At 34.1% G+C, this 13,709-nt stretch overlaps 1 non-coding gene across 1 annotated transcript; it reads left to right on the top strand.

The window, feature by feature from the left end:
• The first annotated feature begins 316 nt into the window (after positions 1–316).
• LOC128294487 (small nucleolar RNA R71) lies at positions 317–423 on the top strand. Its single transcript, XR_008284797.1, has one exon. It is a non-coding gene; the product is annotated as a small nucleolar RNA R71 (small nucleolar RNA).
• The last annotated feature ends 13,286 nt before the right edge of the window (positions 424–13,709 follow it).

Below are 13,709 nucleotides of genomic sequence, written 5' to 3'. Positions count from 1 at the left end.
TCCTCCTCCATTTGAATCACACCTCATCACTGGATGTACCTGAGTAGAACCACACAAACCGTCAATCTTTTTATTTAAGAGTTCTACTTGGTTAAATAGCATAGTAACCGCGTCGAGGTTGAAAACATCGGCTGCTTTCGTCGGCATTATTCTCATAACTTTCCACTGATAGTTATTCAATGACATCTCCTCAATAAATTTGTAAGCCACCACAGGTGTCTTATTATTGATAGTTCCTCCAGCGGCTGCATCAATCATCTGCTGAGTGGAATGATTCAGGCCATTATGGAACGTTTGAACCTGTAGCCAAAGCGGTAACCCATGGTGAGGGCACCTTCTCAATAGGGCCTTGTATCTCTCCCATGCATTGTAGAGTGTTTCTAAATCCATCTGCCCAAAAGAAGAGATATCATTACGTAATTTGGCCATTTTAGCTGGCGAAAAGTATTTTAATAGAAACTTTTCGGTCATTTGTTCCCAAATAGTAATTGACCCTTGTGGTAACGATTTCAACCATTATTTAGCCTTATTTCTTAATGAAAAGGGAAACAACTGAAGGCTAATGGCGTAATCAGAAACGCCATTAATTTTAAAGGTATCGCAAAATTCTAAGAAATTTGCCAAGTGAGCGTTGGGATCCTCGTCCTGCAAACCATCAAACTGAACAAACTGTTGTATCATTTGAATTGTGTTATGTTTCAGTTCAAAATTATTTACAGCAATAGCAAGTCTAACTATACTTGACTCAGTTCCTGTTAAATTAGGTTTAGCATAATCATACATAGTGCGCGGAGTAGGATTTTGATTAACAGCAATTGCAGGAGGCAGCGGATTTTCTTGGTTTTCAGCCATCTCCTCGGTTGTGGTTTGAATATCATCCTCTTGCTTGTTCTTTATGTATCTTAAGCTTCGCCTTATTTCTCTTTGGTTTCTGCGAACTGTGCGATCGATCTCACTGTCAAAAAGTAATGGTCCTGACGGGTTTCTTCTAGTCATAAACTATAAGAACCTGCCAGAAAAAGGGAAAAAGAAGAATTAGTAATAAAAATTAGAATAAAATTTAAATTGCAGTAAAATTAAATGGCTAAAGTAATAAAAATCGAGTGTTCCTAATATCTTAGTTCCCCAGCAACGGCGCCAAAAATTTGATACGTGATATTCGTGATAGGTTTTAAATATTTATAATGAATCATTCTTGAAACTAACTATTATCACGATGAAGCCAAGTGTACCTATCGAACAGTATAGCTTTAGCAAGACTAGATTGTCGAACCCAAAGGAACTAAAAGTACTAGTAATGATTGTCTTTTTATTATCTAGCCTAAGAATAATGGGGTTTGTTTTAACTAACTAATTAACTAAACTAAGAATTCACAGAAAATAGAATTAGGGAATTACTTTTGGAAAAACGATTGAATTAAGACAATACCTAAGGAAAAATCCACCTAGACTTCACTTATTATTCTGACTCTGAATTAAACGATTTATTCATTTGACTTGATTCGTAGAAATCCCTAAGTTATATTATTATCTCTCTCGAGACTAACAACGTCTAACCCTAGGTTGAATAATTGAAATCTCTTTCTAATTAACTCCCTAGGGTTGTATTAACTTGATCTATGGATCCACGTATTAGGTTTCACCCTAATCTGGCAAAATCTTGTCACCCTATCTCTAGGCGCGCAATCAACTCCGCTTAATTATGACAAATATACTTTTAGATAGGGTCTATTCCTCCTCTGAATAAGATCTTAACTTGAATCAATATCCTGGAATATCAAGACAAGAATTAAGAACACATAATTAAGAACAAGTCAAATATTTATCATACATTTCAGATAATAATAACAAGATCTATCTTAGGTTTCATTCCCCTTAGGTATTTAGGGGTTTTAGTTCATAACTAAAAAGTTAAACATCTCAAAAGAAACATAAAGTAAAACCCAAAATGCCTGAAAGGAAATTGAGGGGAGATCTTCAGTCTTGATGATGAATCCGACTTCTGAGATGGATCAATCGGCTTTCCTTGAGTAGTTCCCTGCTTCTTCCTCTGTGCCTCCCTTTTTCCTCCTCCTCTAGGGTGTATTTATAGGCTTTAGAATGCATAAGAACCCTCAAAAATTTCTTTTTCTGAATTGGGCTAAACTTGGGCTCGACAGGGACAGGCCCCTGTGCGATTACTTCAGGCTGTGGTTAAGCCTGTTAAATAGGCACGGGCATGTGGTCGACCTGTGTGAGTCGTGCTTTGATTCTGCCAAATTGACACGGCCGTATGGTTTGCCTGTGTGAGGAGGTCCAGGCCGTGTTGATTTTGTACGTTGGCCCGTTTCTCGTTCCTTTCACTCTCCTGTACTCACCTAAGTATAAAATATGAAATTAAGACATTAGGAGCATCGAATTCGCCAATTTTAAGGAAAAATCATCCATAAAATGGCTAAGCATGGGATAAAAATATGTATAAATTATGGTTTATCATGTATTGAGTACCTTCAAGTGAGTGGCATGTATAGAGACTTAGTTTTTATGATAGATGTTGTTATGATCAGCCAAATGTATTTACTTATATTCATTCATTGTATATAGCCATGAGATGTGGCTTATAATGATTGTGGCTTGTAAGCCTAGTTATTCATGATAAGTTCTAATGCTTGTGATACGATGATGTTTTTATACTTGTGGGACATGCATGTTAGGTGTTAAGACATGTGTGTATGATAAATGTTTCATGACCAATCGAAATGGTTATAGCCATGAAGTAATTGTATGGTATAGAAACAAGATGATGATGATTTAACATGAATGTTTAATGTTTAAATAAGGTCACTTGACAAGGTCAATGAATATGGATTTATTGTGTCTAGACTTGATATTATATGAGTACGTTAAACTTGTGTACAACAGCACGTTAAAGATGATGATGCCATGATGTATAACTTTGATGTGTGTAAAGATGTGAGGGATTAATGGTAACAAAAGGCTTGAAAAATAGCCTAAGTGTTAGCCACACGGGCATAGGCATGGCCATATGTCTCAGCCGTGTGGATAACATGGCCTAGCACACGGGTGTGTGGCTCGGTCGTATGGTTCAATTTGCATGCTAACATCATACACGGGCATGTCAAAGACACACGGGCGTGTTCCTATGTCCACACGAGCGTGTGACCCTGTTTCATGGAAAAATTTTCTAAGTGTTCCTAAAACTTCTCAAAGTTCTCGATTTAGTCCCGAATCAATCTCGATGTGTGTTTTGGGCTTCGTAGGCCCAAATAAGGGACGACATGCATGTGTTTGAAAAGTTTTGAATTAAAATAAATTTTATGGCCCAATTTTTGCATGTATGTGTATGTTTAAGTCTGGTAATGCCTCGTACCTTGTCCTAATGTTGGACAAGGGTAAGAAGTGTTACATTTAGTGGTATCAGAGCTATGATTTAGTCAGTTCTCAAACTAACCCAGCACGTGTAAGAGTCTAGCTATACATGCCATAGATTCGTGATACTGTGATGTCTCTCGACGCAAATGAGAACTATCTCGTGTAGACAGGGTACTCTCCTACTGAGCTAATCCCGATCACATAGATAGAGATAAGAAGGTATTCTAATAAAGTGCATTTATGATGAATTGAAACTCGAAAAGGTACGAATAAGAATTCATGAAATGTATATATACATATTTTTTATATGAGAAACATGAAATAGAATGTGTACATGGCATAATGAGCTTATCTATGGTTGATCGACAATCCCATGGTGTATATGATTAATTTTTTTGAGTGAATGCTTGTGTTTAGATAACTTACTAAAAATACAGGTAGAACGAGTGTTCATGTATAATTATTTGAATGATTATGATTGGCAAGCTCATATAGCTTAAGTAAATACGTTAAATGGTTCGGATAGATTTATATGATTGTAATGACATGCATATGATGATGTACGAAATCAAGGTTTCGATTGTAATGTATATTCATCCATGTTTGTGGCCCTCATATGATATGATATGCTTGATATGTTTAATTAAGTGAATGTGATGAGAAAAGTTATCTAGAATTCATAGAATGTGTGCATAAGTGAACTTGAGTGAATAAGATAATCGAAAAATTGTGAAATACAAATATGAACGATAATTTTTCCTAAAATGAATGACGTGATTGTGATGGTGTTGCTATGATGATGAAAGTTGTGTCATGTGCATATGTATATGAGAGTCGAGTCAGAGGCCCTACGACCTCACCCCCTTACCAGAGTGGTGTTTATAAAGGATTTCATGATACTTGTGCTGAAATAAGCTCATGAGTATGAGACCAAAAGAGTTCAGCAGTAGAATGATTGTAAATATGGTCAAAGTTTGAAAATGAATTGATAAGTAAAGATAGAACTAGAAAGGTATCAAGTTGATTTAAAGATTATTTGGTTTATGAAATATCGTAATGAGAGAATAAATTAACTTTGGTAAACCGACTGATTTAGACACGACATCGAAAGAATGTAGTAATCAGAATTCCTTCTGAACTTACTTTCTTCAGTGAAAGGAATAATACGGGATTAGTGATGATAGAAATAGTTAAAGGAATAATATTTGAAAGGTAAAACATTGAGTGTGACAGTTTTGGCTAAATAGATTTTGATAGTCTCTTTTAAGGTATTCTATATGTGTAATTGTTCTTGAGATTTGTTCCTATGGCCTTTACTCTTCTGATAAAACCTTTGTTTTATGGAAATGTTTTCTAATCATGATGATATAACTTTGTTTCTTCTAATTGATGTTCTATTCGATATGCATATATATAGGAAGGTATGTCATTCTTGTTGCATTACTTCCAGTGGGTTGGAAGGGTGTATTCTTCCGGACTTCTTTTCTCTGAGGAATTATCAAGATCCTTCATATTTTTCTTATGAGCTTTGTTCTGGATCTTCCATTTTGATAATGTATCTTGGATTTCTAAATCATGGAATTTCTTTATCTTGGATATCTCTATCTTAGACTTCTTTGTATGGATTTTTCTTGCCATATTTATTCTGTAAATTATTAATCATGTTTCGTACCTAAAGTGTATTCTTTGGCTTATGAAGACTATGCCAATTACGACTATGTTTCCAGTTTGATTATAGCAACATGATAATTCCAGTATCTGGATTTCTTTTCCCCAGTAAGTTAATTAAAGTTAATGCCTTCAGTCGGGATATTATTGCTATTCTGAGTTAATGTATTTGAAGTGTTTTTTTTATTAACATGATAAGTGAATTTTGAACGATTACATGTTGAGTCGTTCTATTGACTGGAAGAGAAGATTTCTTGAGATGTCATTTATTGATGATTAAGACTAGCTTGGTTGTTCAATCGGTAATTGGTTATTGTTTGGAGGATTAAATGAGATATTTATGTCTGGGAATAAGATTTCATTTCCTTCCGGGTAAAGGACGGACAGTTTGAATGAAAAGTATATAATTCTTAGAAAGCTTTGATATAATTTAAGGTTGCTTTGAACGATAAAAAATTTTGTCTTGCGGAAGTTGAAAAGTCTATTACTTGTTAGAAAGGTTTGGTCAGATGAGAATATTGTTAACCGAAGCCTTTGAACTGGTTTAGTCTGCATTAGGCAAAGACTCCTCGACCTTCAGTGATGTGTTATGAGACTGTAAGGCAATATGATAGCTTAAAGTATCCGATGTTAAAGACAGATCTAAATTGTGATAGCGTAGATGACTTAAGTTAGTTATTGTATGATCTTTGAGAAAAGAAAAATGCGATTACAAGTGCTTGGGTAGAAAATCCAGAGCTTATACAGAGAGAGTTTGCAAGAAAACTCATTGGAGTGATGTATTGGTACTCGAGTTTGGAACTCAACATTTCTAATTTTTGTATTGGATACATGAATTGTTATCAGGATTATTCTTATCTTTGAAAGAGAAAAATGTTTTGTGGCTTGTTGCTAAATGTTTGATGAAATCTGCAAATTATTTCAATATGTGTTGGATTTTCGCTTAACGGATCAATGGAATCGTGTATCTCCGAGGTTGTCAGATTTCATAGAGAGCTTTTTGAATGCGTGGTTGTGTTTTGGCACCGCATTTCACTTTGGGATTGATCGGTTTAGATTCTTGACAATATGTTTCATTTCCGTGTTTTAGAATTTAAGAGTAATTAAGAATTGAATTTGTAAACTATTGGGTCGTATGAGGTAATAGAGTATATGGCCAAGATGAACTAGCTAGTTTTACTATTTGAATTTGAAAATATTCAAGTATGTGTATATATGTGGCATGATGACATAGATCAAACTTTTGTGTATATGAACTCTCAGGTAGAGGTTGAAATTCAGTCAAAGTGTAGTATAACAATGAACCGCTTATGCCATTGATATGAGAAAGTAAAGAGATAAGTATTAGAGGCAAAGTCAAGTCAAAGTTCTTTAGTGATGATCATGGGAAAGAGAAGTTTATGTGAATTCCAAAACCATTTTTCTGGTAAGATTTTCGGGGACAAAAATACCTAAAAGGGGAGAATTGTAATAACTCAATTTTGGGCCTAGCCGAAAGAGTGGTTTCAAAACCACTATTCCGAGGCCGGAGAAATTATTTTTAATATTATTTTGGGTATTATAACATGATTATATGAGTGCATGAAAATTTTGGTGAATTAATTTTAGTGTTTGTAAGCTTAATTGGGAAAAAGGACTAAATCGCATAAAGGGAAAAAGTTTTGTTTTGCCAGCCAAATGTGTTAAATAGCTAGAGAACCATAATTTTGGGTCTTTAAAGTGCAAATAGGCCTTTAAATGAGTGATGGCCGGCCATGAGACAAGGAATTAAAATAGTCAAAATGGTTAGGTGAATTTTGGTAACAGAACTGACTAGAAATAAAATAAAATAAACAAAAAATGATATCATCTCTTTCTCATATTCTTCTTCACCAAAATTTTCATGAAAATTAATGGTTTTTAAGCTTTAAAATTTCAGCCAAGCTATCTTCTTACAAGTAAGTGATTTAGATGCCTATTTTTGATAATTTTTATACTTTTGGAACCCTTGTAGCATGAACTAGCTAATGGGGGGACTATTTTGTGAAATGGTTGATAGTCTAGGAATTTTACATGAAAGGATTTGTGATGTTTACTGAATTTTTATGGAATAAAATGAGTCATGGTTGTGTAATAAACAACTTTTGTAAAAGAAGTTTGCATGAAAACACCTAAAAAGGGCTATTTTGTAAAGTTGTAAAATAAGTTGTAAATGTGTGAAATAATTGAAATTTTGAGTTTCTATAGTTATAAAAAGAATTTTGATAGGCATGGTAAAGAAGGAAATTCAATAAAAATTGATTTACAAGCCTAAGGGAAAAATCGTAATTTTTGTAAAGTCTAAGGGCAAAACGATCATTTTGGCAGATTTTGAATTATAGAATGTTTTAATTAATGCAATGATTAAATAAGTGAATTTTATCATGTTAGATCAAGAAAATCGAGATTTGGGCTTAAATCAAAAAGTACGAGGTTATGGACTAAAATGGAGTAATTAGCCGAAATTGCATTCAAGGTAAGTCCGTGTGGCTAAATAAACATGTTATCCTTGTTATTGTTAATATACTTGAAATCTATTTCGCCATGATTGTATTTAATTATATGTTGATGGAATATGACATTCCATTGAAACAAGTAAGTTGTACGTAAATAATACAAAATTCAATGTTATCATTTATTATACGATTAGTATAGTATGAATTGTTGATTTGCATTGTGAACGAGAATTTATATAATAAAGACTTCCGGTTGAACAGGAGGAATAGATTTGGATATTCATGCCATGACATTGGGTGATATGTGTGCTAGTGTAAGACATGTCTGGGACATGCATCGGCCATATTATGAGAGCCAGTGTAAGACATGTCTAGGACATGCATCGGCCTCGAGATATACAAGCCAGTGTAAGACATGTTTGGGACATGCATCAGAATTGAGACGAGAGCTAGTGTAAGACATGTCTGGGACATGCATCGGTCTGGAGATACAAAGCTAGTGTAAGACCTGTCTGGGACATGGCATCAACTTGTTGTGTGTCAGTGTAAGACCTGTCTGGGACATGGAATCGACACCGAGATGAGAGCCAATGTAAGACCTGTCTGGGACACGGTATCAGCCTCGATATATGAAAGTCAGTGTAAGACCTGTCTGGGACATGGCATCGACTTTGATATGCTAGCCAGTGTAAGACCATGTCTAGGACATGGCGTCGGCATCTTATCCCATGTTTGAGGCTATTGAATATACTGTAGTATTCCAAATGGTTCAACGGGAGATGTATAGTTTATATCGAAATGATAGAGCTTATGGCTATGTTGTGAGTGGTACAAGCACTTACATGAAATTGATGAGATGTGAATTATGATTAATAAAGAATGAATATGAGTAAGTATACAAGCATGTTGAGTAACACAGATATGTATGCCAAACTCATGAGAAATGATTTCGGTTTATGATGCACATTTGGTGAGGATGTATATAGGTAAGTCATGCCTATGAGAATGATTTTGTGATGACCTTATGATTATAGGTCTATACTTATGATGTATAAACATGTATTTTTACCAATGTGGTGAAAATGAATTAATAAGGTATGATAAACTTAGTATCATTAATTTACACTAAAACAGTTCTACACAATAGTAGTAGTCCGACTTTGAAAATCCGCCAAAAATTTTGAAAATTGATTTATAGGCTGAATAAAATATTAAATTAAAGCTTAATGAGTCTAGTTTCACATAGAAAAAACGATGTAAGCAAAGGAGTTTCATACTATGAAATATTTAATTTGTTGTGAGACAAAGTCAGAATGATTTCAAAATCCCCTATTCTGATTTGAGAAATTCATTGAAAATTGTACAAAAATGTTATAATTTATATGATTGGAATTCTTAATGAGTCTATTTTCAAGAGAAATAGATAGGAATGTTATTTAAGTCCTGTATTATGAGATAATTATTTTTTAGTGAAGAGGGGTTGGAACTGTCAGACAGCGAAAAAGGCGTAACTTAAAGGAATAAACTGTACTTAATGGCTTGACCAAAAATTCTGAAGGTTTTATGGTAAGAAAACATGTGAGTCTAGTTTCAGGGAAAATTAGCAACCCTTAATTTGGAGTTCCATAGCTCCAGATATAAATAATTTAGTATCTATGACTCGAGAAAATAGCTTAACTGGAACATAAGTGAAAATACAAACAGAGTTGTATTACCTTGAGAAGCAAGTTGATAAATTGCTTATTATTTTCATACGGTCTTACTAAGCTATAAAGCTTACCCTATCCTTTCAATTTCTTTAGTGTTGTCAGGTTAGCTCGAGGTTAGAGATCGTCGGAGGCAGCATCACATTATCAAGCTATCACCTTTGGAGTATTGACATATGTGTATAAAGAACCTTCAAGTGAGTGGCATGTATAGAGACTTAGTTTTTATGATAGATGTTGTTATGATCAGCCAAATGTATTGGCTTATATTCATTCATTGTATATAGCCATGAGATGTGGCTTATAATGATTGTGGCTTGTAAGCCTAGTTATCCATGATAAGTTCTAATGCTTGTGATGCAATGATGTTTTTATGCTTGTAGGACATGCATGTTAGGTGTTAAGACATGTGTATAATAAATGTTTCATGACCAATCGAAATGGTTATAGCCATGAAGTAATTTTATGATATAGAAACAAGATGATGATAACTGAACATGAATGCTTAATGTTTAAATAAGGTCACTTGACAAGGTCAATGAATATGGATTTATTATGTCTAGACTTGATATTATATGAGTAGGTGAAACTTGTGTAGATAGCACGTTAAAGTTGAGAATACACTTTCATGAAGTATTGTAAATCATTAAAATGATGCCATGATGTATAACTTTGATGTGTGTAAAGATGTGAGGGATTAATGGTAACAAAAGGCTTGGAAAATAGCCTAAGTGTTAGCCACACGGGCATAGGCACGGCCATGTGTCTTAACCGTGTGGATAACATGGCCTAACACACGGGTGTGTGGCTCGATCGTGTGGCTCGATTTGTATGTAGACGTCATAAGCAGAGAGTTACACGGCCTGAGGACACGGGCGTGTCAAAGACACATAGATGTATGACCCTGTTTCATGGAAAAGTTTTCTAAGTTTTCCTGGAACTTCTCAAAGTTCTCGGTTTAGTCCCGAATCAATCCCGATGTGTGTTTTGGGCTTCGTAGACCCAAATAAGGGATGACATGTATGTGTTTGAAATTTTTGAATTAAAAGAAATTTTATGGCCCGGTTTTTGCATGTATGTGTATGTTTAAGTCCGGTAATGCCTCATACCTTGTTCCAACGTCGGACACGGGTAAGGGGTGTTACAGATACCCTTAGGATATTTAATAGATCTATCGGCTAATTGAATACTCATCCTACTAGGTTTTGGTTCCCCAAGACCACGTTTTTTGAACATTTTATAAGGCATCAAATTATTAGCACCCAAATCAACTAATGCTTTCTCAATATTTAAACTACCAATAAAACATGGAATAGTAAAACTTCCTGGATCTTTTTGCTTAGTTGGTAGTTTATTTTGAAGAATAGCGAAACATTCCCCGTTGAGTTCCACAGTGGATAGTTCTTCAAACTTCCTTTTGTTTGTTAATAGCTATTTTAAGAATTTTGCATAAGTGGGAATCTGTGAAATAGCTTCAACAAAAGGTAAGTTAATATGTAATTGTTTAAAAAGTTCAAGAAATTTATCAAATTGTTCATCTATGCGGTCTTTCTTCAACTTTGTCGGATACGGGATCAGTGGTTTATATTCTTTAACCACAGGTGTTTGAATTTCTTCAAGTTTTACCCCCTCATCATTTGCCTTATTAGTTTCCTATTGTAACTTCTTTTCGGGTTCAATCAACACTTTTCCATTCCTCAATGTAACTGCTTTCACATGCTCTTCTAGGTTGGGTTCGGTATTGCTAGGTGAACTACCTTTTTGTCTTTCTGAAACCAATTTAGAAAACTATTCAACTTGATTTTTGAGCCTAAGAATTGATGTTTGTTGATTTTTCAAAGTTTTCTTAGTGTTTTGAAAATGAGTCTTCGACGCAAAAATAAATTTTGCCAACATCTCTTCAAGGTTCAACTTCTTCTCTGACTAATAAGGTTGTTGTAAGCCCGGAAGGGGTTGTGATCTTTGGTTTCCTTGACCACCCCATGAAAACTTTGGGTGCTTTCTCCAACCTGCATTATAGTTATTATTATAAGGGTTATTTTGAGTTCTAGAATTATTACCCATATAATTTATATGCTCATTCTCTGTGCTAGGACCGAAAGGTGTATATTCTGGATTATTTATTCCACCTCCATTTACATCGCATTACATCATTGAATTAACATGCGTAAAAGGATATAAATCATCAAATTTCTTGTTTAATATTTCTACCTGGTTTGATAACATGGTGATCGCATCTAAATTAAAGACAACGACTGCTTTCATCGGCTTTGTTTTCATGACTTGTCACTGATGATTATTCAGTGACATCTCCTCAATAAATTCATAAGCTACTTCGAGTGTTTTACTGTTTAGAGTTCCACCGACTACTGTGTCGATTAGTTGCCTAGTTGAGGGATTCAAACCATTGCAAAAGATTTGAACTTGTAGCCATAGATGTAACCCATGGTAACCTTCTCAATAAATCCTTATACCTCTCCCATGCATCATATAACGTCTCTAAATCGATCTGCACAAAAGAAGAGATGTCATTCCTCAACTTGGCTATCTTAGCTGGTGGGAAGTACTTCATAGAAAGTTCTTAGTCATTTGATCCCATATAGTGATGGCCAAATGAGTATATGGATTTTTGTCTTGCAAACCATCGAACTGAACAATTTTTTGAATCATCTTAATAGTGTTCTATGTTAGTTCGAAATTATTTGCAACAATAGTGGGTCACAAAATACTCGATTCAGCCCCAATTAAAATGGGCTTGCCATAATCGTACATATTACGAGGATCAAAAGCAAGATCTACAATATTTACAGCAACTGTAGGAGGTAGTTGATTATTCTAATTATCACCCATCTCCTTAGTAATAAAGGAAACTACCAGAAGCAAACAAAAGAAAAAATTAGAATGTAAAAATTAAACTAAAAGCAAAAAAAATAAAATAAAAATAAATGGCTAAATTAATAAAAACTATTCTTAATATTTTAGTCCCCGGCAACGGCGCCAAAAACTTGATGGTCACTAAACTAACTATAAATACGACAAATGCGCACCTATCGAACAAAAATAATAGTAATTACCATTTTCTTATTATTTAGTCACAAATTGGAGTGGTTGTGTTTTAATCTAAAATTACTAAACTAATTTATCTAAGAACGCAATAGAGAATGAAATAGGAAATTAATTGAAGATTACCAATGAGATAGACAATACCTAGGAAAGAATCCATCTAGACTTCACCTTTTATTATGAATTGGAATTAAACGATTTATTCACTTGTGTCTTGATCCATAGAAATCCCTAAATTATGTTAATATCTCTTTTGAGAATAAAAACAACTGACTCTAGGTTGATTAATTGAAATCTCTTTCTAATTAAAACCCTTATCATTGCATTAGCTCGATCTATGGATTTCCCTATTAGATTTAACTCTAATCCGGTAAATTTATGTCGTCCTGTTTCTAGGATTGCATGCAACTCCACTCAATTATGCTATATCCACTCTTAAACAGGGACTTTTGCTCCACTGAAATAAGCACATTAAACATGAATTAATATCTCGAAAATAGTAAAATAAGAAATAAGCATACATAATTGAGAACAAGAATCAAGTATTTATCGCATAAAATTGAAATTAAATAAAATGATTCATCATAGGTTTCATCCTCCCTAGGTATCTAGGGAATTAGTTCATAATCTTAAATGAAAACATCTCAAAGTCAGAATAACCACAAAACATAAAGAAACTCAATAAATCTTCGAAAGAAATTAAAAGGAGATCTTCGATCTTGATGGAGATTCATTTCTAAGTTGATTCCGATGGTGTTCTTTGAGTGTTTTCTTCAATCTTCTCTTGATTGACCCCTTCTCTATTCTTCTAATTGGTATTTATAGTCTTTAAAATGCTCAGAAAGCCTAAAAATTGGATTTTTCTGCGTATTTGGGAAGTAGAGTGTGAAATTAACATTGGCTGGCACATGGGCATGTGGTAGCCCGTATGGATCCTGAAAACAATTCTTTTTGTCTAATTTTGGCTATCAAATTCACTAATTTTCATAATTAATCATCCAAAAACGCATTAAGCATGTGATTAAAATATATTACTTTTATAGCTTATCACATATTGTCGTGATGTATGGGAAACTCCTTTTTGTAATGAAAGCGTTTTGAATTCCTTCCCATGATCATTATGATGTGGAGTGTTCTTCCAGCCTTGGTAGCATCATTGTTCCATGTTTAACACGGGCTTCCTTGTATCGTCACCCGACGATTGTTCTTGTATTTTTGGACATGAATTGACATCCTACACACTTAATTAGCCCGTTAGTCACTCCTGAATCCTGAGTGGGCCTTGCAGGTGATTGAAACAATAGAAAATGCATAAAAACACTTATTTTTATTAATATTTAGATCCTAAACTACTAATATTGAAAATGAAATAATTAATTATAAAATGCTAAGAAAACAATCTCGTTAAGTTTCGAAATGTACTTAA

This window comes from Gossypium arboreum, chromosome 6 (genome assembly GCF_025698485.1).
Source record: "Gossypium arboreum isolate Shixiya-1 chromosome 6, ASM2569848v2, whole genome shotgun sequence".
NCBI lineage: Eukaryota > Viridiplantae > Streptophyta > Magnoliopsida > Malvales > Malvaceae > Gossypium > Gossypium arboreum.
Note: the sequence above shows the minus strand (reverse complement) of the source record. Positions and strands in the feature narration are given on the sequence as shown.